This window comes from Bombina bombina, chromosome 6, assembly GCF_027579735.1.
Source record: "Bombina bombina isolate aBomBom1 chromosome 6, aBomBom1.pri, whole genome shotgun sequence".
Taxonomy (NCBI): Eukaryota; Metazoa; Chordata; class Amphibia; order Anura; family Bombinatoridae; genus Bombina; species Bombina bombina.
In genome coordinates, this window is record NC_069504.1 from 752,945,907 (window position 1) to 752,969,080 (window position 23,174).

The 23,174-nt window shown below is 37.7% G+C and overlaps 1 protein-coding gene across 6 annotated transcripts in view; it reads left to right on the plus strand.

Annotated features, from left to right (window-relative positions):
* Window positions 1-23,174, plus strand: part of S1PR2 (sphingosine-1-phosphate receptor 2) — a 99,336-nt gene that overhangs the window by 40,607 nt on the left and 35,555 nt on the right. Inside the window, exon 1 of one of the 6 annotated variants that reach the window (XM_053718024.1) lies at window positions 20,806-20,935. The exons of the other annotated variants lie outside the window; for them this stretch is intronic. The gene's annotated coding sequence lies outside the window, so the exon portion shown is untranslated. Of the gene's footprint in view, window positions 1-20,805; window positions 20,936-23,174 lie in introns of those variants that run through there. 6 annotated transcript variants of the gene reach the window in all.

Consider the following 23,174-nt stretch of genomic DNA (forward strand, 5'->3'; position numbering starts at 1 on the left):
ATCTTAACCAATTCTGAACTATTAAGCAATTTCCAAAAAAGGCAAAGCTAACACCTTATATAATAACAACATGACTATTAAAATAGTTAAATTTATAGAGAGCATAGAGTACATTAGGACTCACAATTCAATCATGAAAAACGAAAATATATATTAAATTGAAACTTGAATTTGTGACCTTCATAAAGATCTTAATGAACATTAAAGGGACAGTCAACACCAGAATTTTTGTTGTTTAAAAAGAAAGATAATCCCTTTATTACCCATTACCCAGTTTTGCATAACCAACATTGTTATAGAAATACACTTCTTTACCTCTGTGATTACCTTGTATCTAAGCCTCTGCAGACTGCCCCCTTATTTCCGTTATTTTGACAGACTTGCATTTTAGCCAATCAATGCTCACTCTAGGGTAACTTCACGTGCATGAGTTCAAAGTTATCTATATGAAACACATGAACTAATGCCCTCTAGTGGTCAAAATGCATTCAGATTAGAGGCAGTCTTCAAGGTCTAAGAAATTAGCATATGAACCTCATATGTTTAGCTTTCAACTAAGAATATCAAGCGAACAAAGCAAAATTGGTGATAAAAGTAAATTGAAAAGTTGTTTAAAATTACATTCCCTATTTAAATCGTTAACTTTTTTTTGGACTTGACTGTCCCTTTAATAACTATAGAAAATGTTTAGTGAAAAACTATAAGAGCCATTCCTGGAGCATAGAGGAAGTCCATATATCTGTAAGCATAGTGGCTTACAATAGTTTACCTCACCCTAGTTACATACAATTCTTATTGGGAAAAGAGATTGTCACAAATCTGAAGCTAGAGTCACTAACTTCACAGTATGGCCTGGCACACCGCTAGTAGCTACACGCCTTGCAATATTTATTCCACCCCAGATGGCCAAGGTAGTTGACTTCTCACAGTATCGTCCCAAAACTGATATTGTCCCCAGGGTAAAGCCTCTATTGCTGGTTTCAGGTGTCTCATGGTCGAATGTTTCCCATCAATCAGGCATTTCTCTTAAGCGGTATAGGTTAGCTCATTTCTGTAGGGAGCAAACTGGGAGAGACCTATGTGGATCCCCTCAGCGCTAACATAGTATCCACAGCTGATCCAGATATCGCCATGTTGACCCCCTCTTTGCAGACAAGCGTAGGTATACTCTGACGGCTCTAACTCTGTGAGTTCTCCATTGAGGTCCTCCCTCTGCTCTTCTAAGGAGTATACCTCCAGAGTCTGGGGTTCAGCCACATCCCTCATAATGCAAGTATTGAAAGGTACGGGGATTTCCACGGTAGTAGCGTCTGTGTCAGGAGTTTGGTCTAGAAGGCAGAGCATAGAGGTTCTCAGCTGCATAGGTCTATCCTCTGGTACTATTGTCGGCTTAGCATCAGTGTGCCCTGCCACCAGATCGGTACGGTTTAGTGCTTGGTTGATCTCTTGTAACGTTGAGACCTCAAACTTGGAAATTAAGGCATGTAGCTTTGTGAAGAGATCCTCCATAGTGAGAATTTGCTGCAGGTCTCTAAAATACAGTCTCCTGTTTAAAACTGACGCGCCGCGTGGCTAAGAAAATGGCCGCTCCCTAGTGAACTCCTATATGTTTTCAAAGTAAGCGGGAGTGAGACTCCTTCCTCTAGGCTGCTTCATAGGTTGATATGATTGGTTTTAATCTCCTTACGGTGTTATCCTCCTCATTAGTGTAATTTGGGCTGCATTGAGCGGTCAGAGATGCAAATAAAATCATTTCTGGTCTGGAGCTGCTGTAACATGCGACCGCTCAGATGCAGGGCTAGACCCGCCCCCTGAATCATAACATTTTAATTTTGACTAGACAGTCCCTTTAATGTGACTTTAGACTTCATACATTTTAAATAATAGTAAATCATTGTAAATAAATGTGTGAATTACATGTTCATTTAATGAAAAAGGCAAACAAACATAAAACATAAAAATAAAAAAAATATATTATTATAGCCAAAAAACGATTTCAAGATGTGTTACATAACCTCTTAATCTTCTTTAGCTTTTGATTTTATCTAAACCAGAAACCCAAACTGTAGAAAGAATATCAGCTCTGCTTGGTTTCCTTCTGGTAAAAAAAGTAATGGGTTTGCTTTTTGATATTATCATTTTTCTTACATGTAATAGTATGTGCAGTGATAAACATTAATATTCTAATTCATCACACAAGACAAAATATTTAGTTTTGTCTGAGTCTGTCAGAGTGGAAACTCCCTGTGAGGTCTTTGTAGTGAAACAATAGGCCACATGGCTATTCAGGTCAGTTCTCTACAGGACGTCTAACCTTCTGCATCAAAGGGCTTACTCTAATATGGAGCCTGTGATAATAGAATTGGCTCAAGTTAAAGGGACAGTCTACTCCAGAATGTTTATTGTTTAAAAAGATAGATAATCCCTTTATTACCCATTCTCCAGCTTTGCATAACCGACACGGTTATATTAATACACTTTTTGCCTCTGTGATTGCCTTGTATCTAAGCCTCTGCAGACTGCCACCTTATTTCAGTTCTTTTGACAGACTTGCATTTTAGTCAATCAGTGCCCTTTCACAAGTAACTCCACGAGCGTGAGCACAATGTTATCTATATGGCACACATGAACTAACACCCTCTAGCTGTGAAAACTGTCGAATGCATTCAGATAAGAGCCGGCCTTTAAAGAGCTTAAAAAATTAGTATATGAGTCTATCTAGGTTTAGCTTTCAACTAAGACTAAAACTAAAAAAGTGTCACAATGGTGAAAAAGTAACACAGTTATGTGATAAAGTGAATATAAAATGTGTGAATAAATACAATTAAAGTAATCCGATACGACCATAAATCAGATATCAAATACCAATATTCCTTTGATTAAAAAGTAAGGCAGTCTTTATTTCCAAAGATCTTCCACAGCAGTCCTCAATGAAAAGAAAAGATAGCCATAGTGTAAATTAGTTTACAAGTATGTGCACAAATCCTACTCCTCACGTGGTAAAGAGCTTAAACTAGCTCTAGTATAAGCGCTCAATATCATAACATCTCCCAGTTCACAGAATACAATTTATTTAAAAGCAAAAACCAGACATAAGCCACTATGGGTTTACAGCTTTGGCAATAATAACAAACACTAAGATTTGGAGTTCGGCGGTAGCCGTCAAAACCAGCGTTAGAGGCTCCTAACGCTGGTTTTGGGTGCCCGCTGGTATTTGGAGTCAGTGATTAAAGGGTCTAACGCTCACTTTTCAGCCGCGACTTTTCCATACCGCAGATCCCCCTACGCCATTTGCGTAGCCTATCTTTTCAATGGGATCTTTCTAACGCTGGTATTTAGAGTCGTTTCTGAAGTGAGCGTTAGAGCTCTAACGACAAGATTCCAGCCGCCTGAAAATAGCAGGAGTTAAGAGCTTTCTGGCTAACGCCGGTTTATAAAGCTCTTAACTACTGTACCCTAAAGTACACTAACACCCATAAACTACCTATGTACCCCTAAACCGAGCTCCCCCCACATCGCCGCCACTCGATTAAATTTTTTAACCCCTAATCTGCCGACCGCCACCTACGTTATACTTATGTACCCCTAATCTGCTGCCCCTAACCCCGCCGACCCCTATATTATATTTCTTAACCCCTAACTTGCCCCCCACAACGTCGCCGCAAGCTACTTAAAATAATTAACCCCTAATCTTCCGACCGCAAATCGCCGCCACCTACGTTATCCCTATGTACCCCTAATCTGCTACCCCTAACACCGCCGACCCCTATATTATATTTATTAACCCCTAATCTGCCCCCCTCAACGTCGCCGACACCTGCCTACACTTATTAACCCCTAATCTGCCGAGCGGACCTGAGCGCTACTATAATAAAGTTATTAACCCCTAATCCGCCTCACTAACCCTATCATAAATAGTATTAACCCCTAATCTGCCCTCCCTAACATCGCCGACACCTAACTTCAATTATTAACCCCTGATCTGACGACCGGAGCTCACCGCTATTCTAATAAATGTATTAACCCCTAAAGCTAAGTCTAACCCTAACACTAACACCCCCCTAAGTTAAATATAATTTTTATCTAACGAAATAAATTAACTCTTATTAAATAAATGATTCCTATTTAAAGCTAAATACTTACCTGTAAAATACATCCTAATATAGCTACAATATAAATTATAATTATATTATAGCTATTTTAGGATTAATATTTATTTTACAGGTAACTTTGTAATTATTTTAACCAGGTACAATAGCTATTAAATAGTTAAGAACTATTTAATAGTTACCTAGTTAAAATAATAACAAAATTACCTGTAAAATAAGTCCTAACCTAAGATATAATTAAACCTAACACTACCCTATCAATAAAATAATTAAATAAACTACCTACAATTACCTACAATTAACCTAACACTACACTATCAATAAATTAATTAAACACAATTCCTACAAATAAATACAATTAAATAAACTAGCTAAAGTACAAAAAATAAAAAAGATCTAAGTTACAGAAAATAAAAAAATATTTACAAACATAATAAAAATATTACAACCATTTTAAACTAATTACACCTACTCTAAGCCCCCTAATAAAATAACAAAGCCCCCCAAAATAAAAAATTCCCTACCCTATTCTAAATTAAAAAAGTTACAAGCTCTTTTACCTTACCAGCCCTGAACAGGGCCCTTTGCGGGGCATGCCCCAAGAATTTCAGCTCTTTTGCCTGTAAAAGAATAAATACAATACCCCCCCCCCAACATTACAACCCACCACCCACATACCCCTAATCTAACCCAAACCCCCCTTAAATAAACCTAACACTAAGCCCCTGAAGATCTTCCTACCTTGTCTTCACCATACCAGGTTCACCGATCCGTCCTGAAGAGCTCCTCCGATGTCCTGATCCAAGCCCAAGCAGGGGCTGAAGAGGTCCATGATCCGGTCAAAGTCTTCATCCAAGCGGGGCAGAAGAGGATCTTCCATCCGATTGAAGTCATCATCCAGGCGGCATCTTCGATCTTCTTCCATCCGGAGCGAAGCGGCAGGATCCTGAAGACATCCAGCGCGGAACATCCATCCGGACCGACGACTGAACGACGAATGACTGTTCCTTTAAGGGACGTCATCCAAGATGGCGTCCCTCGAATTCCGATTGGCTGATAGGATTCTATCAGCCAATCGGAATTAAGGTAGGAATTTTCTGATTGGCTGATGGAATCAGCCAATCAGAATCAAGTTCAATCCACTCACTGGCCACTTTATTAGGTATACCTTGCTAGTACCAGGTTGGATCCCCTTTTTCCTTCATGCAGTTGCTGCAGCTTTGTTGGCTGCACATCCATGATGTGAATCTCCCATTCCACAACATCCCAAAGGTGCTCTACTGGTTTAAATCTGGTGACTGTTGAGGCCATTGGAGTACACTGAACTCATTGTCATGTTCAAGAAACCAGTTTGAGATGATTTGAGCTTTGTGACATGGTGCATTATCCTGCTGGAAGTAGCTTTTAGAAGATGGGTACACTGTAATCATAAAGGATGGGACATGGTCAGCAACAATATTCAGGTAGGCCGTGGCATTTAAACGATGCTCAATTGGTACTAAGGGGCCCAAAGTGTGCCAAGAAAATATCCCCCACGCCATTACACCACCACCACCAGCCTGAATCTTTGATACAAGGCAGGATGGATCCATGCTTTCATGTTGTTTATGCCAGATTCTGACCTACCATCTGAATGTCAAAACTGAAATCGAGACTCATCAGACCAGGCGACGTTTTCCAATCTTCTATTGTCCAAGTTTGGTGAGCCTGTGCAAATTGTAGCCTCAGTTTCCTGTTCTTAGCTGACAGGAGTGGCAGCTGGTGTGGTCCTCTGCTGCTGTAGCCCATCTGCTTCAAGGTTCGATGTGTTGTGTGTTCAGAGATGGTATTCTGCCTACCTTAGTTGTAACAAGTGGATATTTGAGTTACTGTTGCCTTTCTATCATCTCAAACCAGTCTGCCCATTCTCCTCTGACATCAACAAGGCTTTTTCGTCCACACAACTGCCACTCACTAGACATTTTCTCTTTTTCGGACCATTCTCTGTAAACCCTAGAGATGGTTGTGTGTAAAAATTCCAGTAGATCAGAATTCTGATGCTCGGTTTGAACTTCTCAAGTCATCTTCACCACGTCTAGATGCCTAAATGCATTGAGTTGCTGTCATGCGATTATATATATATATATATATATATATATATATATATATGAAGAGTCATAGAATTATTGTATAAAAAATTAGAAAATCTAGGCTAGTATCTCCACTTGCTTTTTCCCAAACGTGCTCTGTATACATTGTTACCAATGCACCAGAGAACTCTGGGTAAGATATGCATATTAGATATACAATATCTCACGCTTTTGGCTTGCAAGTACTGTGTTTAACCACAGCAATCCCCTTTATAGTATAGGTGCAGCAAAAACAAACCACGTTGCCTTTCCTGCACCTACCCCATTAAGGGGATTGATGATAATAAATTTAGAAGGTATTCACCATTTTATAAAGTACCACCCATAAAGATTAGAGATACATTGTACATTCAAAGTAACATGAAACCAAATGAATGAAATGTTACGTTTTCTGTCATTTTTCCTTTTGCTTTCTGATGACATATCCTGTGATTTATTTCCCATTGATAAAGAACAAGCAATGTTTTTCCAGAGCCAAAAATGTTAAAATAGCTTTGATAACCATATCCTTCCAGCTGACATTTACCTAGTCATGTACTCCGCTTAGGAAGCAGCTCTTTCTCTCTCTCTCTTTTGTTTTATATTTTTGTATTTCATTTTGTACAGATTTTTTTGTGACTTTTGTTTTTTTTAAAAAAATAATGTTTTTTTAAAGTTACTTATAGTAATTGTATATGTATTTGCAACAATCTACTTAAACAGATTTAAAGGGACAGTCAACACCAGACTTGTTGTTTAAAAATAAAGATAATCCCTTTATTACCCATTCCACAGTTTTGCATAACCAACACAGTTATAATAATACACATTTTACCTCTGTGATTACCTTGTATCTAAGCCTATTTCAATTCTTTTGATAGACTTGCATTTTAGCTAATCAGTGCTCACTCCTCAGTAAATTCACGTGCGTGAGCTCAATGTTAACTATATGAAACACATGAACTTACACCCTCTAGTGGTGAAAAATCATTCAGAATAGAGGAGGCCTTCAAGGTCTAAAAAATTAGCAAATGAACCGCCTAGGTTTAGCTTTCAACTAAGAATACCAAGTGAACAAAGCAAAATTGGTGATAAAAGTAAATTGGAAAGTTCTTTAAAATTACATGCCTTATTTGAATCATGAAAGTTTTTTTTTTTTACTTGACTGTCCATTTAAGTGTAAATTTCATCTATGTTTTGTGGTAGTGATGGTACTAAATTACCACTGTAATCAGAACTGAACTGGATTAATATAGTAAGGTATAATAAATTGTTCTTATTTTTTAGTTACTAGTAACCACTGGATGTAAAGTTACTGTTCAGTGTTACCCAATCAGAGCTCTTTATTTAGGGTTGCCAGGTGTCCAGTATTAAACTGGACATTCCAGTATTTTAGCAGGCTGTCCGATAAAATGTAGGCAAAAATATCGGACACTTAAATGTCCAGTTTTTTTAAGTCCCAGAATAATGCCCAGAAGGAAGTGACACTCAAATGCTCTGTGTGTTACTGGCAGCCATGATAATGTGATATGTGTAGCTGTTGGTATAAACCTTATAGGTCTGTGTATGATACTGGCAATCAAGGAAGAGTGAAATCATCGCTGTGTGTGTATAACTCGCAGTCAAAGAAGTAAAATTATTGATTTGTATATTACTGGCAGTAAAATTAATGTTTAATTGTGAAGAATTTGTATGGATGTGGGTCAAGGTTATGGCTTAAAGGGACACTGAACCAAATTTTTTTCTTTTGTGATTCAGATATAGCATGCAATTTTAAGCAACTTTCTAATTTACTCCTATTATCAAATTTTCTCCATTCTCTTTGTATCTTTATTTGAAAAGCAAGAATGTAAGTTTAGATGCCAGCTCATTTTTTTGGTGAACAACCTGGGTTGTTCATGCAGATTGGTGGATAAATTCACCCGCCAATAAACAAGTGCTTTCCAGGGTATGAACCAAAAGTTGTCTGGCTCCTTAGCTTAGATGCCTTCTTTTTCAAATAAAGATAGTAAGAGAACAAAGAAAATGTGATAATAGGAGTAAATAAGAAAGTTGCTTAAAATTGCATGCTCTATCTGAATCACGAAATAAAAAATTTGGGTTCAGTGTCCCTTTAAGGAAAAGTTTGGGCAGGAGTCCTTTTATAACCCTCAACTACCACCGGTGCGGTAACTCATGGTGTCACCATTCCAGTAATGGGGTTTTTTTTACTGTTACTCGTAAATCATAACTCATTTAGTACTTTAAAGGACCATTAAACTTGACATTTCAACAACACATAAAATGTTTCATTATTGCAAGTGAAACATGATTGCAATATACATTCATCATTTATTTTGGCGTCTTTTATTGTAAAATACATGTAAAAAATGAATTTGTTTAATTTTCTCCCAGGTAGGCTTGGGTTAATACTTTAAGGCAATTTATGCAAGCTTTTGTTTACTTTTCCCTCCCTCCCTAATCTTATATGGTGTCACATGCTTTTAAAAGCTTGGTTATCAGTTTTGCATCAAAATCATGATAGGCAAATCATTCTTTGCAATAGTAACCAAGTTGAATCAGTGCTAAACCACAAGAGGCCAGGCTACTCCAGTCTGCACATGTGCAAACAGAGTTTGTGCTATATCTGAATATTAGTTTGTGATTGGGTAGCAGGGTTTCCTTTGTTCTGGTGGACAGAGAAATCAGTGAAACGAATAAACATAAAACAATATACTCATTTGACAAAATAAAGCTGCAATTTTCATTGCAAAATTATACTTATATATAAAGGTTTATAATCACGTAGTTTACAATTTGTGCTTAGTGTCCCTTAACAGATCTGCTTCTATTGTCTTTAATTAATATCGTTTTTATAAGAATTCACTTATGTTTTGTTTTACCTTTTTGCTACTGGCACTACTAGTATCCTAAGATAGAGGTTTAGGGAATGGCCACCTATCTGCGTGCTCACCTGGTATTCCAGTATTTTTGTGGAGAAGAGCTGTAATTTACTTATGCATCAAAAATACCCCAGAGTTGTCTCAACCTCAAAAGTACACAGTCTCAAAGCAAATTAAAAAAGTAAATAAATAAAGAAGGAACAAAACAATGTATAATGGTATTGTATGTCATATAATATAGTGATTTACCATATACAGTTTTATCTCTGGCCGTTTGTCAATTCATTCATCCTGTAATTCTTGAAATAACGGTCATTTAACCAGTTGACTTTTAACTTCCCCCTTTATTCATTAGTTCTTCATTCTCTCTGTTTGAATTTATATTTATTCTCTTTTTATGAGAGAGAGAAGATGAACAGAAAAAGGATGATGTGATAATGATAAAGTTGAGCTAAAAATGAGCTTGGTAAGTAGACTTAAAAAAAAGACGATAATTTGAGAGAGGGAGAAGTGGGTGTGACTAAATACATAGGCCTCACAGAGCGTTCAGCAGACTCAAAAATAGAAAAAAATAAAATAGTGTCAAAAATGGTGGATGACCCAACCTCTGAGATTAAACACAACTGTTTTCACTTTATGATCCTGGAAAGGTTGAATTTAATTGTTAAATGCAAGTGTAGTAATATACATTGTATAGTCCTACATAATGTCTCATTGTAAGTTTATTCTATTGTATTGTACCATTATGATTGTAATGTAACTTTGTATAGCGATGTGTAAAATTTTGGTGCTTTATAAATAAGTGCTAATAATAATTTAATAATAATAATGATAAAATGTATTTAAGATGAACATGCGTACATACATGTGTGTGTGAGACTGACATATTTTTTAATGAAATCACAATTTTCTTTTTTTATACTATTTTGACACTGTTGAAGCCATCAATTCAGTTAAAGGGATACAGTTAAAGTCAAAATTAAACTTTCATGATTCACATAAAGCATGCAATTTTAAACAACTTTCCAATTTACTTTTATCTAATTTGGTTTATTCTCGTGTTATTCTTTGTTGAAAAGCATACTAAGGTAGGTTTAGGAGCAACAACGCACTCCTGCAAGGTAGCTGCTGATTGGTGGCTGCACATAAATGCCTCTTGTCATTGGCTCACCAGATGTGTTTAGCTAGCTCCCAGCAGTGCATTGCAGCTCCTTCAACAAATGATAGCAAGAGAATTAAGCAGATTTGATAAAAGTAAATTGGAAAGGCGTTTAAAATTAAATTATTTTATTTATTTTTTTAAATTGGTTTTCATGTCCCTTTAAATAAGATTTTTTTTTTTTTTTTAATTGAAAGGCATTATTACAGGGAGCTAAAAGTCCTACTGAGCTGAGGCTATTTCTCCTCAGCATACACATATTTTACTGCCTACCTGGATCAAGGAGTGTGCAGAGATGCTGATTGGCTCTGTAAGTTGTCACTCATGCATGTGCATGGTGTGTTCATCCTAAACAGAATATCTCTAGGCTCTAAAAAACACCACAGTTAAATTTGAGAACTAAAGGTTGTTTTTACATTTAAAAAAGAAAATATTGGGCTCCATGTACGAAGCAACAAAAGCTGCTCTGGAGCCCTTGCAATGTAAAAAGCAGCAAGGGAAAATCACAGAGAGCTTGCTCGCTCTCGGTGATTGACAGCCCCCTCAGTCGCGTGAATGAAGGGGCGGGCATCAGGGGCGATACTACATGGGGTGCAGAGGTCGCAGGTGCGACTGGGCCCCTGAGGGTGTGGTCCCAGCTTAAAAAAAAATAATATTTTTTTTTATAATTTTTTTTTATTTATAAAAAACGTTAACCTACCACTGCCTGCACTGATATCATGTGAGTGTGACATGACTACAGGGGTTAGTGTTTCTGTTTTACCCATTGGTGTTTATGTGTGTGTGTATGGTGTGTATGTGTGTGTATTTATGTGACTGTGTGTGTATTTATGCATGTATGTGTGTGACTGTGTGTGTATTTATGCATGTATGTGTGTATGTATGTATGTGTGTGACTGTGTGTGTATTTATGCATGTATGTGTGTGTGTATGTATGTGACTGTGTGTGTATTTATGCATGTATGTGTGTGACTGTGTGTGTATTTATGCATGTGTGTGTGTGACTGTGTGTGTATTTATGCATGTATGTGTGTGTGTATGTATGTGACTGTGTGTGTATTTATGCATGTATGTGTGTGACTGTGTGTGTATTTATGCATGTATGTGTGTGACTGTGTGTGTATTTATGCATGTATGTGTGCATGTATGTGTGTGACTGTGTGTGTATTTATGCATGTATGTGTGTATGTGACTGTGTGTGTATTTATGCATGTATGTGTGTATGTGACTGTGTGTGTATTTATGCATGTATGTGTGTATGTGACTGTGTGTGTATTTATGCATGTATGTGTGTGTGTATGTTTGTGGAACCAGCAAATTACAGACCTTGTTACTACAGCATGGGGGGGCAGGGGGTAAACAGTGTCACTATACAGTACCACTATATACAGTATGGGGGGGTGGACCATGTCACTGACTACTGTGGTCACTTTATAAAGTACTGGGCGGGTAGGGTCAGGCCAGCCATCTCACCGGCAGATTACAGACTGTGTCACTAACTTACTATATACAGTACTAGGGGGTTAAATAGTGTCACTATATATATATACAGTAATAGGGGGTCAGACTGTGGGCACAGGGTTCCTCCTTTTGCAGACATGCAATTTGATTCACATTTTTTTCTGTGTTAAATGTAAAAAAAATAAATATATATATGTATTAAATTCACCTTTTTTTGGAGGGTTGGTGAGGGGGCCCTTCTTAGATTCTTGCACCTGGGCCCTGTGGTTTCTAGTTACGCCTCTGGCGGGCATTACACACTCCATTGAATGTGTAATGATACATACGGGCAAGCGGATCAACAGATCCGATGCTCGTGTGTAGCGAAGGCGGCCGGACAGCTTCGCGAGTTGAGAAGCTCTCTGCCCACCGGTTAGTACATGGAGCTCATTATGTAGAGTAGCAACAGCAAACTTTTTGCAAGCAACTTTACAAAATAACTTTCTTTTCCATTTTCTTTCATTTGAAGATCAGCACTATTTAGACTTCCCCCAGTGGCAATCTCAGACACATACACAGTCACTGATTGGTAAATATGACTTGTGCACATGCTGGATTGTTATGCAAATAGATACACAGTGTATAGGCATCTGAAAGAGGCTCACAAGTTGTTATGATGCCAAGTTGTATTAGAATAATGTATGTTTAACATAGACATACAGCTAACTCTGATTAACCCCTTAGTGACCAGAGCACTTTTCCATTTTCTGTCCGTTTGGGACCAAGGCTATTTTTACATTTCTGCGGTGTTTGTGTTTAGCTGAAATTTTCCTCTTACTCATTTACTGTACCCACACATATTATATACCGTTTTTCTCGCCATTAAATGGACTTTCTAAAAATACCATTATTTTCATCATATCTTATCATTTACTATAAAAAAAATTATAAAATATGAGGAAAAATTGAAAAAAACACACTTTTTCTAACTTTGAACCCCAAAATCTGTTACATATCTACAACCACCAAAAAACACCCATGCTAAATTGTTTCTAAATTTTGTCCTGAGTTTAGAAATACCCAATGTTTACATCTTCTTTGCTTTTTTTGTAACTTATAGGGCCATAAATACAAGTAGCACTTTGCTATTTTCAAACCATTTTTTTTCAAAATTAACGCTAGTTACATTAGAACACTAATATCTTTCAGGAATCCCTGAATATCCATTGACATGTATATATTTTTTTTTAGAAGACATCCCAAATTATTGATCTAGGCCCATTTTGGTATATTTCATGCCACCATTTCACCGCCAAATGCGATCAAATACAAAAAATTGTTCACTTTTTCACAAATTTTTTCACAAACTTTCAGTTTCTCACTGAAATTATTTACATACTGCTTGTGCAATTATGGCATAAATGGTTGTAAATTCTTCTCTGGGATCCCCTTTGTTCAGAAATAGCAGACATATATGGCTTTGGCATTGCTTTTTGGTAATTAGAAGGCCGCTAAATGCCACTGCGCACCACACGTGTATTATGCCCAGCAGTGAAGGGGTTAATTAGGGAGCATGTAAGGAGCTTTTTGGGGTAATTTTAGCTTTAGTGTAGTGTAGTAGACAACCCCAAGTATTGATCTAGGCCCATTTTGGTATATTTCATGCCACCATTTCACCGCCAAATGCGATAAAATTAAAAAAAACGTAAAATTTTTCATAATTTTAGGTTTCTCACTGAAATAATTTACAAACAGCTTGTGCAATTATGGCACAAATGGTTGTAAATGCTTCTCTGGGATCCCCTTTGTTCAGAAATAGCAGACATATATGACTTTGGAGTTGCTTTTTGGTAATTAGAATGCTGCTAAATGGCGCTGCGCATCACACGTGTATTATGGCTAGCAGTGAAGGGGTCAATTAGGTAGCTTGTAGGGAGCTTGCAGGGTTAATTTTAGCTTTAGTGTAAAGATCAGCCTCCCACCTGAAACATCAGACCCCCTGATCCCTCCCAAACATCTCTCTTCCCTCCCCTACCCCACAAATGTCCCCGCCATCTTAAGTACTGGCAGAAACTCTGCCAGTACTAAAATAAAAGGTATATTTGGGCTTTTTTGTGCATTTTTTGTTAGCATATTTACATATGCTTCTGTGTAGGGATCCCCCTTAGCCCCCAACCTCACTGATCCCCCACTAAACAGCTCTCTAACCCTCCCCCTCTGACTTAATGTGCGCCATCTTGGGTACTGGCAGCTGTCTGCCAGTACCCAGTTTAGTGAAAAAAAGCTTTTTTTTTAAATAAAATGTCCCTTTTCTGTAGTGTAGCTTTCCCCCCCCCCCCCCCAAGACCAACCCCCACCCCTTCCAGATCCCTTAGATGGTTTTTAAAATAAAGTTTATTACATTATTTTTTTACTTTTACTTGTTAACTTTTCTGTAGTGTAGCGGTTCCCACCCGCTCCCGCCCCGTGCACGCGCCCGCCACCCCCGTGCACGCGCGCGCGCCCGTGCGCGCCCTCGACGGTCCCGATCCCGATCCCGATCCCGCCCCCCGTGACGTCACGCGCAACACCGATGGCCGCCCACCCGCCTCCCAATTCGGCTCCCACCCACCAACGATACCGGCCATCGATGTCCGGTGCAGAGAGGGCCACAGAGTGGCTCTCTCTGCATCGGATGGCCATGTATGGTTATTGCAGGATGCCTCCATATCGAGGCATCACTGCAATAACCGGAAAGCAGCTGGAAGCGAGCAGGATCGCTTCCAGCTGCTTTCCACACCGAGGACGTGCAGGGTACGTCCTCAGGCATTAACTGCCTTTTTTTTGAGGACGTACCCTGCACGTCCTCAGTCATTAAGGGGTTAAACGATATGCAGAGGCCAAATAGCCATATTTGGATTTTCTGATTAATGTTTTATCAGGTCCTAAAAACATCTGAAAAATAGTTTATTGGGAATTAAACATATGATCTTGCACAATTACATAAAAACAGTCTGCAAACTAATGGAAAAAAGTGATAATTTAACCGACTTCTGTTTACACTCGGCAGTTTCAAGGCCTCACAAGATTATGACACTGGCTCTCAATAACATAGTTCCCTGGCACCAATTCATATTGCTCCTGTCCTCTGCTCTCTTTGGGTGGAATGTTAAGTTTAATTGCTTGGTCATATGACAAACATATTCCCATCCCTGCTATGAAAGGACCATTATATACAATAGAATTGCATAATCACCAAGAGCATAATAAAAATACAATGCAATAATGCTTACTCTGAATTTTAAATAAGCAGATTTTTTTTTCTGATAAATTTCTTCAATTTGCTGGCCACCTGTATCATGTGACAGCCATCAGCCAATTACAGACTCATATACCTTTACACTTTGAACGTAGTGGTAGCTTGCCTCAGAAAATCTGTATATAAAAAGGCTGTGCCCAATTTGAGAATGGAAGTAAAATAGAACGTCTCTCAAAATGACATGCTCTATCTGAATCCTAAAAGTTTAATTTGACTTGCGTGTCTCTTTAAAGGGACATGAAACCCAACATTTTTATTTAATGATTCAGATAGAGCATAACATTTCAAACAACTTCCAGCATGTATCAAAGTATTGTTAAAAATAGATATTAGTTCCCATTTTGCTAAAGGACTTGTCACAAGGCAAAGTAAGCCTTAAATAATACATACAAAAATTTATATTCTAAAAGAAGACCACATGTTACAGACAGATTTCCTGCTGCTATGAAAACTTTAATTAAAACATCAATATTCCTCTGTATAGGGTTGTATGATGCAAATGAGAATAATTACATTTGGCATGTTAAGCCATGTTGTATGTTACATGGTAAATGTTAAAAAGTTTGACTGATGTGCTGGGGTTGTCAGTCATTTTTGCACATTTAATTGAAAGCAAAGCAGCAGCTAGTTCCCAGGCAAAGTGCTGAACTGACATTACAAGCAAAATGGGTATTAAAGGGACGCTCAGGTTTTATAAAATGTTCACGATTCAGATACAGCATGTAATTTTAAACAATTTTCAAATTTACTTCCATTAAAAAAAATGTGCAGTATCTTTTATATTTGCACTTTTTTGAGTCACCAGCTCCTACTGAGCATGTGCAAGAACTCAGACTATACGTATATGCATTTGTGATTGGCTGATTGCTATCACATGGTACAGGGGGAGTGGAAATAGACATAACTTTGAAATGTGTTAGAAAAGAATCTACTACTCATTTGAAATTCAGAGTAAATGCTATTGGATTGTCTTGTTATCTTGCATTTGTTGATTATGCAAATCTACTGTGTTCACTGGTCCTTTAAGACCTCTTTTTGACAGCATTTTGACACACACTGGAAGTGTATTTCCAAAAATAATTAAAACAAAACAAACAAAAAAAGGACTTCCAAAAGAAAAAATTGTTTTGTATTTCTAAAAAAAGAAAAATGTACTTCCAAAAAAAAAATATATTTGTAATTAAAGATTAGTATTCTAAAAAAAGCACACACACACACAAAAAAAAGAATTTCCAAGATTTTTTTTGTGTAAATTTAGATTTGTATTCTTATGTCCCAATTTTCATACAATTAGAAACAATTAGACACGTGGCTTTTTGACAGCAATCTTATTCCATATACTGGTCAGGTCAGTAAAATACCAGTTGGGTGGCAACCCTATGCACCTTTATGATATATTCATTACACCCTACAGGAAAAGCAGGCAGAATTAAGAATGACATTTCATTGCAGTCAAAATGGAACTTTTTATGGGAAAGAAAATTTTGAGTTGACAATTTAAGGGGTTGATTTATCAAGCTGTGGCGGACAGGGGTGCATAGAAGCGCCCCTGTCTGCTGCAGCTTGCCGCTGGCAGAATTCAGCATTGCACACGAGCGCTATTTTGCCCTCGCATGCAATCCTGCCCTCTGCCCGCGCAGGCAAGAGCTGTCAATCTCCATGGTCGGACGAGACCAGGGAGATTGAAATTTGCCACATTTGAGGTGGCGAATGGTTAGGAAAGATAGAAATTTGCCACATTTGAGGTGGCGAAAGGTTAGGAAAGCAGCGGTCTGATGACCACTGCTTGTTAAATACGGACTGCAGGGGTTCTCTTATGAGAACCTACAGTCATAGGGGGTCGAAAGGCTTGCAAAGCCTTTAATAAATTGACCCCTAAGAGACATGTCAGGAGGTGTATCCCTGGGCTGCTCTAAAAACCAAACAAGAATTTTTTTTTTTAAAGGACAGCTTTCAGAATGTAGTGCTAATTTGCTGACACTTACTATGTAAAATAATTTTAAATGGATATAAAGTACATTAAACATGCTCTAATATGTTAGAACATTATACAATTGCTCTATTGTCTGTCTGTAACTATTTGTTTTATTTTATTTTTTATTTTGGGGGGGTAAAGCAGATGTTACCTCAATCTATTACTCATAAAACTTATCATGTTTATAGTTTACAGCATAAGCTTATGGAGCCATTTTGTTGCCAAAAAGAAAGAGCTTCCAAGAAATTACACAGTATTAAACTGTAGATGTTTTATTTGTGCGTCTGAGACTGGGGTTTACTGAGAAGAAGAATCTATGGGGTCAATTTATCAAGCTCCGTACAGAGCTTGATGCCCCGTGTCTAAATACCTCTGCTTCATAACCTCTCCGCCTGCTCTGAGGCGGCGGACACCCCCTGGGTTGATTGACACCCCCTGCTCGCGGCACAAGAACTGCTGGTGCAATGATAAATGCTGACAGCGTATGCTGTCGGCATTTATCGATGTGCAGCGGACGATACGCAACATTGTATCATTTCCGCTCGCACATTAATAAATTGACTAGTTTACGGTTCTTGTTGAAAAAAAGAAAAATAAATAATTAGTTTGGTTTCTTATGATGCAAAATGTCTGGGGTGTTCCCATCATAATTAATAGCCTGTATAAGTTTTCTGAAGAAAAAGATGTATCACTTACTTTAATATGAGTTGACATGCCAGGGGTGTAGTATAGACTTGCATAACATTTCTGTGAGTATTGCTTAAACATTTATTCTCTATTAATGTTATAGTTTTTTGTTCACTTTTTGCATGTTCAAAGTTGTCAAACCCTTAAAGGGACATTAAACACTAAATACATGCTAGATAGAATGATGCATTTAAAGAAAAGATTAGTCCATGAGTAACATGTAGAAGTATTTTTTAAAGTTGCATTAGTAGTTTAAAAAGTGACAAAATAAGTGTAAAGTTTTAGTGTCTATAAAACACTGGGAGCTGCCATGTTGTAACTTGTGTTACCTTCTCTGCTGTGGCCAATTAGGGTCAGTTATAAATAGGTCACTAGAGTGTGCAGCCAATGGTTGTGCTGGATTTAACAGTGTTCTGCACTTCCATTTCTAACAGGAACTGAAAAGCTCGCAATTTCAGAATGGAATTACAGGCAAAGAGGACAAAATAAATAATGAAAGTATATTGCAGAGTTGTTTTACTGTATATATACAATTTATCATTTTATATTACCATCTCAAAGTGTTTAATGTCCCTTTAAAGGGTTATGAAACCCCAAAAATTATTTTGTGATTCAGGCAGAGCATACTATTTAAAAAAAAATCCAGTTTACTTATATTATTAAATTTGCTTTGTTCCTATAGTACTCTTTGATGAAGAGCTACATAGGTAGACATCTGGAGCACTACATAGCAGGAAATAGTGCTACTATCTATTGCTCTTACAAATTGGTAACATTCTTGCAAAACTGCTGCCATATTGGACCAGGTTTATCAAAAGTTCTGGTTGCAAGCTCGCATGAGTGAACTTACAGTAGGAGACTTAAAGGGACATTAGATAATAAACCCAACAATTTAAACAACATTCTCATTTAACTTCTATTATCTTAATTGCTTCATTCTTTAAATATCCTTTGTTGAAGAAATAGCAATATCATGGGTGAGCCAATCACACAAGGAATCTATGTGCAGCCGCCAATCAGCAGCTACTGAGCCTATCTAGATATGTTTTCAGCAAAGGATATTAAGAGAATGAAGCAAATTAGATAATAGAAGTAAATTTTAAAGCTGTTTAAAATGACACGCGCTTTCAAAATCATAAAAGAAAAAATTTGGGTTTCATGTCCCTTTAATAAGCAGCGGTCATCAGACCGCTGCTTCTTAACCCACTTTGTCACCTCTGTTACGTGGCGTATCTCAACCATCCCTGGACTTTTCCGACTGGGGAGATTGACAGCCGATGCTCGTGCGAGATTGGCTGAGCGCAAGCAGGGGGAGGCATTGGTACACTGGCACACAAAATTTCTCACCACGAAATGCCAAAATAACCAGCTGTCAAATGGGCTGAAAAAGGGGAGAGTAAAAGTTAACTTTTATTTAGTAATGCAGATAAAAACGATTTGCCAAGCAATCGTGCATAAAGCTATATCACAGCCAGTGAAAACAGCCAGCAACTAGCCAGCACTTCGTCAGGGATAGGGTTAAATTCAGTACACACAGTATAAAACAAGGTGTGATCCAATCAGGACAGTCCTGACCTTTTCTGATTAATCAAGTGTTGTTAATATTTATGCTATGCAACAGAAGCTAGAATCACAAAACTGTTTTTTAGTTTCAATTACCGAATCATTGCAAAATGTTTTCTTTGTAAATTTTTCTTTCTAAAATGACCCCCATAATAATATAGCTTCAACTTAAAGATACTCTATATCAAATCCTTGATCGCCAATAGTTGAGAAGTCGATAATACAATCTCTACACTGTGGATTATATGGGATTTGCAGATGTAGTTACAGTGGGACCTCGGTTTATAAACGACTCGGTATACGAAATTTCGGTTTACGAATTCAAAATCTTGAAAAAAATTGTCTCGGTTTAAGATTTTTTTTCGCAATACGAAACAAATGTTCCGGTTTGCCCCTCGGTTTACGAATTTTTTTCGCAATACGAAACAAGTGTCCCGGTTTGCCCCTGCATACTGAAGTGTGGGTAGCAGTTGGAGAGGTTTTGGAGCCATTTGCAGCAAATTGTTGAGCCTTTTGGAGCCATTTGCAGCAAGTTGTTGAGCCCTTTGGAGCCATTTGCAGCAAGTTGTGGAGCCTTTTGGAGCCATTGGAGCCATTTGCAGCAAATTTTGGAGCCTTTTGGAGCCATTGGAGCCTTTTGCAGCAGGTTTTGTAGACTTTATTTGACTTTTTCTCTCACCTCCGGAACGCATTAATTGGTTTTCAATGCATTCCTATGGGAAACCGTGTTTCGGTTTACGAATTTTTCGCAATAAGAAACGTCCCGGAGAACGAATTAAATTCGTAAACCGAGGTCCCACTGTATATCGATAAATTATCTGACTGCTAAATGGGATTTTTCCTTCCTCTTGTGATAAAAGTTTCTTGTGATAAAAGTGATTGTCAAACAGCGATATAAATACAGGCTATTAAGCAAGCTGTTAAATACAATTTTATGATATTTCTATGACAGCTATTTTTATAATCACTATATTACTGGCTGTTTCATTATAATAAGTGTTTTCTGAATTTAAAAAAAAATGTAAGTTCCTACGAATATCAAAGAAATATAATCTTTCTGTTCTAAATACTATCTGTTTAAGAGGTAGTTTTAATATCCTTTAAAATGTATTGTACGTCAAAGTGTGATCCTAAAACAAATATGTTAATATGACAGTATTTAATTAACACATATGAAGTTTTTCAAATCATTACAGGCTGATTGGCCAGAAAAGGTCACGACTGTCCTGATTGGATCACACCTTGCTTTATACTGTGTGTACTGAACTTAACTCTATCCATGATGAAGTGCTGTAATGGCACGAAACATGTTGGACTAGATGTATAGTTGCTGGCTGTGATATAGCTAAATTGTTTTTATCTGCATTACTAAATAAAAGTTACATTTTACTCTCCACTTTTTCGGCCCATTTGACAGCTGGTTATTTATTTTGCCATTTTGTGGTAAGAAGTTTTGTGTTTTATTCCCATTTTAAGCGGAGTGTACCAGGCTACATCCGTTACCAGTTTGTCCCAACAACGCTCACAATTACAGTTTGCTACATGTGAAGCTGACCGGCATATCCCCCCTGTATACACAGGGCTGCTCTCGGAAGCACAACTACCTGCAACATTGGGATATAACCTTTAACACAGCAGAAAAAAGATTACCTGTGAGCACTAATATATTTGTACTTGGACACCACATAAGCAACATTGATACACACCGGACATGGTGAGTGAGCGTCTTTTTATTTTTTTATTGTGCTAAGTGAGGTTGTGACATACCTATAATACAATCCTAGTGAGGAAAAATAGTCACAACACAGGACACTTTAGAGACTTCCAGAAAAGAAACAAGCAGCAGTATTTACTTTGACACATATCATATACGCAAAATATATAATCAAACTGCTAGCATTGTGTGAAAGACTCTATGGGGTTGATTTAACATGGTGCGGACAGACATGATCCGCTATAGCGAATCATGTCGCCACACATCGATAAATGCCGACAGCATACTCTGTTGGCATTTATCATTGCACCAGAAGTTCTTGTGAACTGCTGGTGCAATACCGCCCCCTGCAGATTCCCGGACAATCGGCCGCTAGCAGGGGGTGTCAATCAACCCAATCGCATTCGGTTGGGCTGATTGCTGTCCGCCACCTCAGAGGTGGCGGACGAGTTAAAGAGCAGCGGTCTTAGGACCGTTGCTTCTTAACTTCCGCTTCAGACGGAACTGAAGCGGAGTGGGTTGGACACAGCATCCGCTGCTTCATAAATCGACCCCTATCACTGCACGATACAAACAGTCCTGAATCTTTATACATTTCAATAATAAATGCTAGAAGGACTGCATATCAGACTCTTTTCTCATAAAGCATTGTACACTAGTCATAGATGTACGTGAAGATGTACGCCCCTGTCCACGGACTTTAATAAATCTAGGCGTCCCTGCTTTTCAACAAAAGATACCAAGAGAACAAAGAAAATTGATAATAGAAGTTAATTAGAAAGTTGTTTAAAATGGCATCTTTTATCTGAATCTATAAAAGAAAGATTTTGGGTTTCATATTTTTTGGAGGAAAACAAGTTGCTATGGACCTTTGAAATATGGCCAGGGCCGCCATAGTCACAAGAATTGATTTGTTTGCACTGATGCCTCCATTATCTTACTACATATATATTTCTGTAATAAACGCCCTATTGCTGCCTCCTCTGGATGTAGTGAGCAGCTAAGTTTGCTACAGACTTACAACCAAGCATATAATAAACTGTTCATTTGCTATCGCTCTTTAGTGTTAAGTACCCTTTGGCAATCAAATATTTTGCCTAATGTTAAAGGGACATAAAACACAAAGGGCCAGATTACGAGTGGAGTGGTAATGTTTGTGCGTGGACGATAAGAAGTTTATTGCAGGTGTTTGCACGTGTCTTGTTTCCCGCTCGTATTACAAGTTAAAAGTAAACGCAATCTCTTGAGTGCAATTCAAGTTAACGGTCGTTAGATTAGGGCGTCCTCAGAGCACTGGGTAACTGTTTTGCAAAACAATAAAGTGCTACAAAACACATAAAAAATACATTACACAATACAGTTACACTCATACTAGCACTATCTAATTAAAAATATTTTAAAAAATTGCACAAAAAAAGTCTCAAAGATATGAGGTCTTAGGTCTAAGAAAAAAAGGCATTCAAAGGGTTTTAACAGAGAGACATACATACTTAGCATGTCTAAATATGTATATGTTTGTTTATATATGTGTATATATGTATTTACAGACATATATACACATATAAACACAAAAATACATATGTACACATATATAGACATATAAATGTGTATTGGAGCCCTTTGCAGTTAAAGTGAATGTCAACTTTCATGATAAAGTGCCCGGTTTCTAAAAAAAACTATCAAAAACAGGGGCACTTTCATTCATGAAAGTTTACATTGCACCGGATTTTACAAATACTTACCTTCTTCTCCTGAAACGCTGGATCACCGGGCACTTTATCATGAAAGTTGACATTCATTTTAAGGGGCCGAATTATCAAGCTCCGAATAAAGCTTGATGCCCCTGTTTCTGCGCGAGCCTTCAGGCTTGCCGGAACAGTAATTATGAAGCAGCGGTCTAAAGACCGCTGCTTCATAACTTGTTCATTGCCTCTGAGGTTGCAGTCTTCAATCCCCCAATCCTATACGATCTGGCTGATTGACACCCCCTGCAGGGGGCGGCATTGCACAAGCAGTTCACCAGAACTGCTTGTGCATTGATAAATGCCGACAGCGTTTGATGTGCGGCGGACATGATACGCTACATTGTATCATGTCCGTCTGCACATTAGTAAATTGGCCCCTTGGTAGATGAAAACATGAAAAAAACATATTTATGCAATATTCATTTTTAATAATGGTTTTAACTATGTATTTACTGTAAATATTTCACATTACAATGTTCTGTACATTGTAGAAT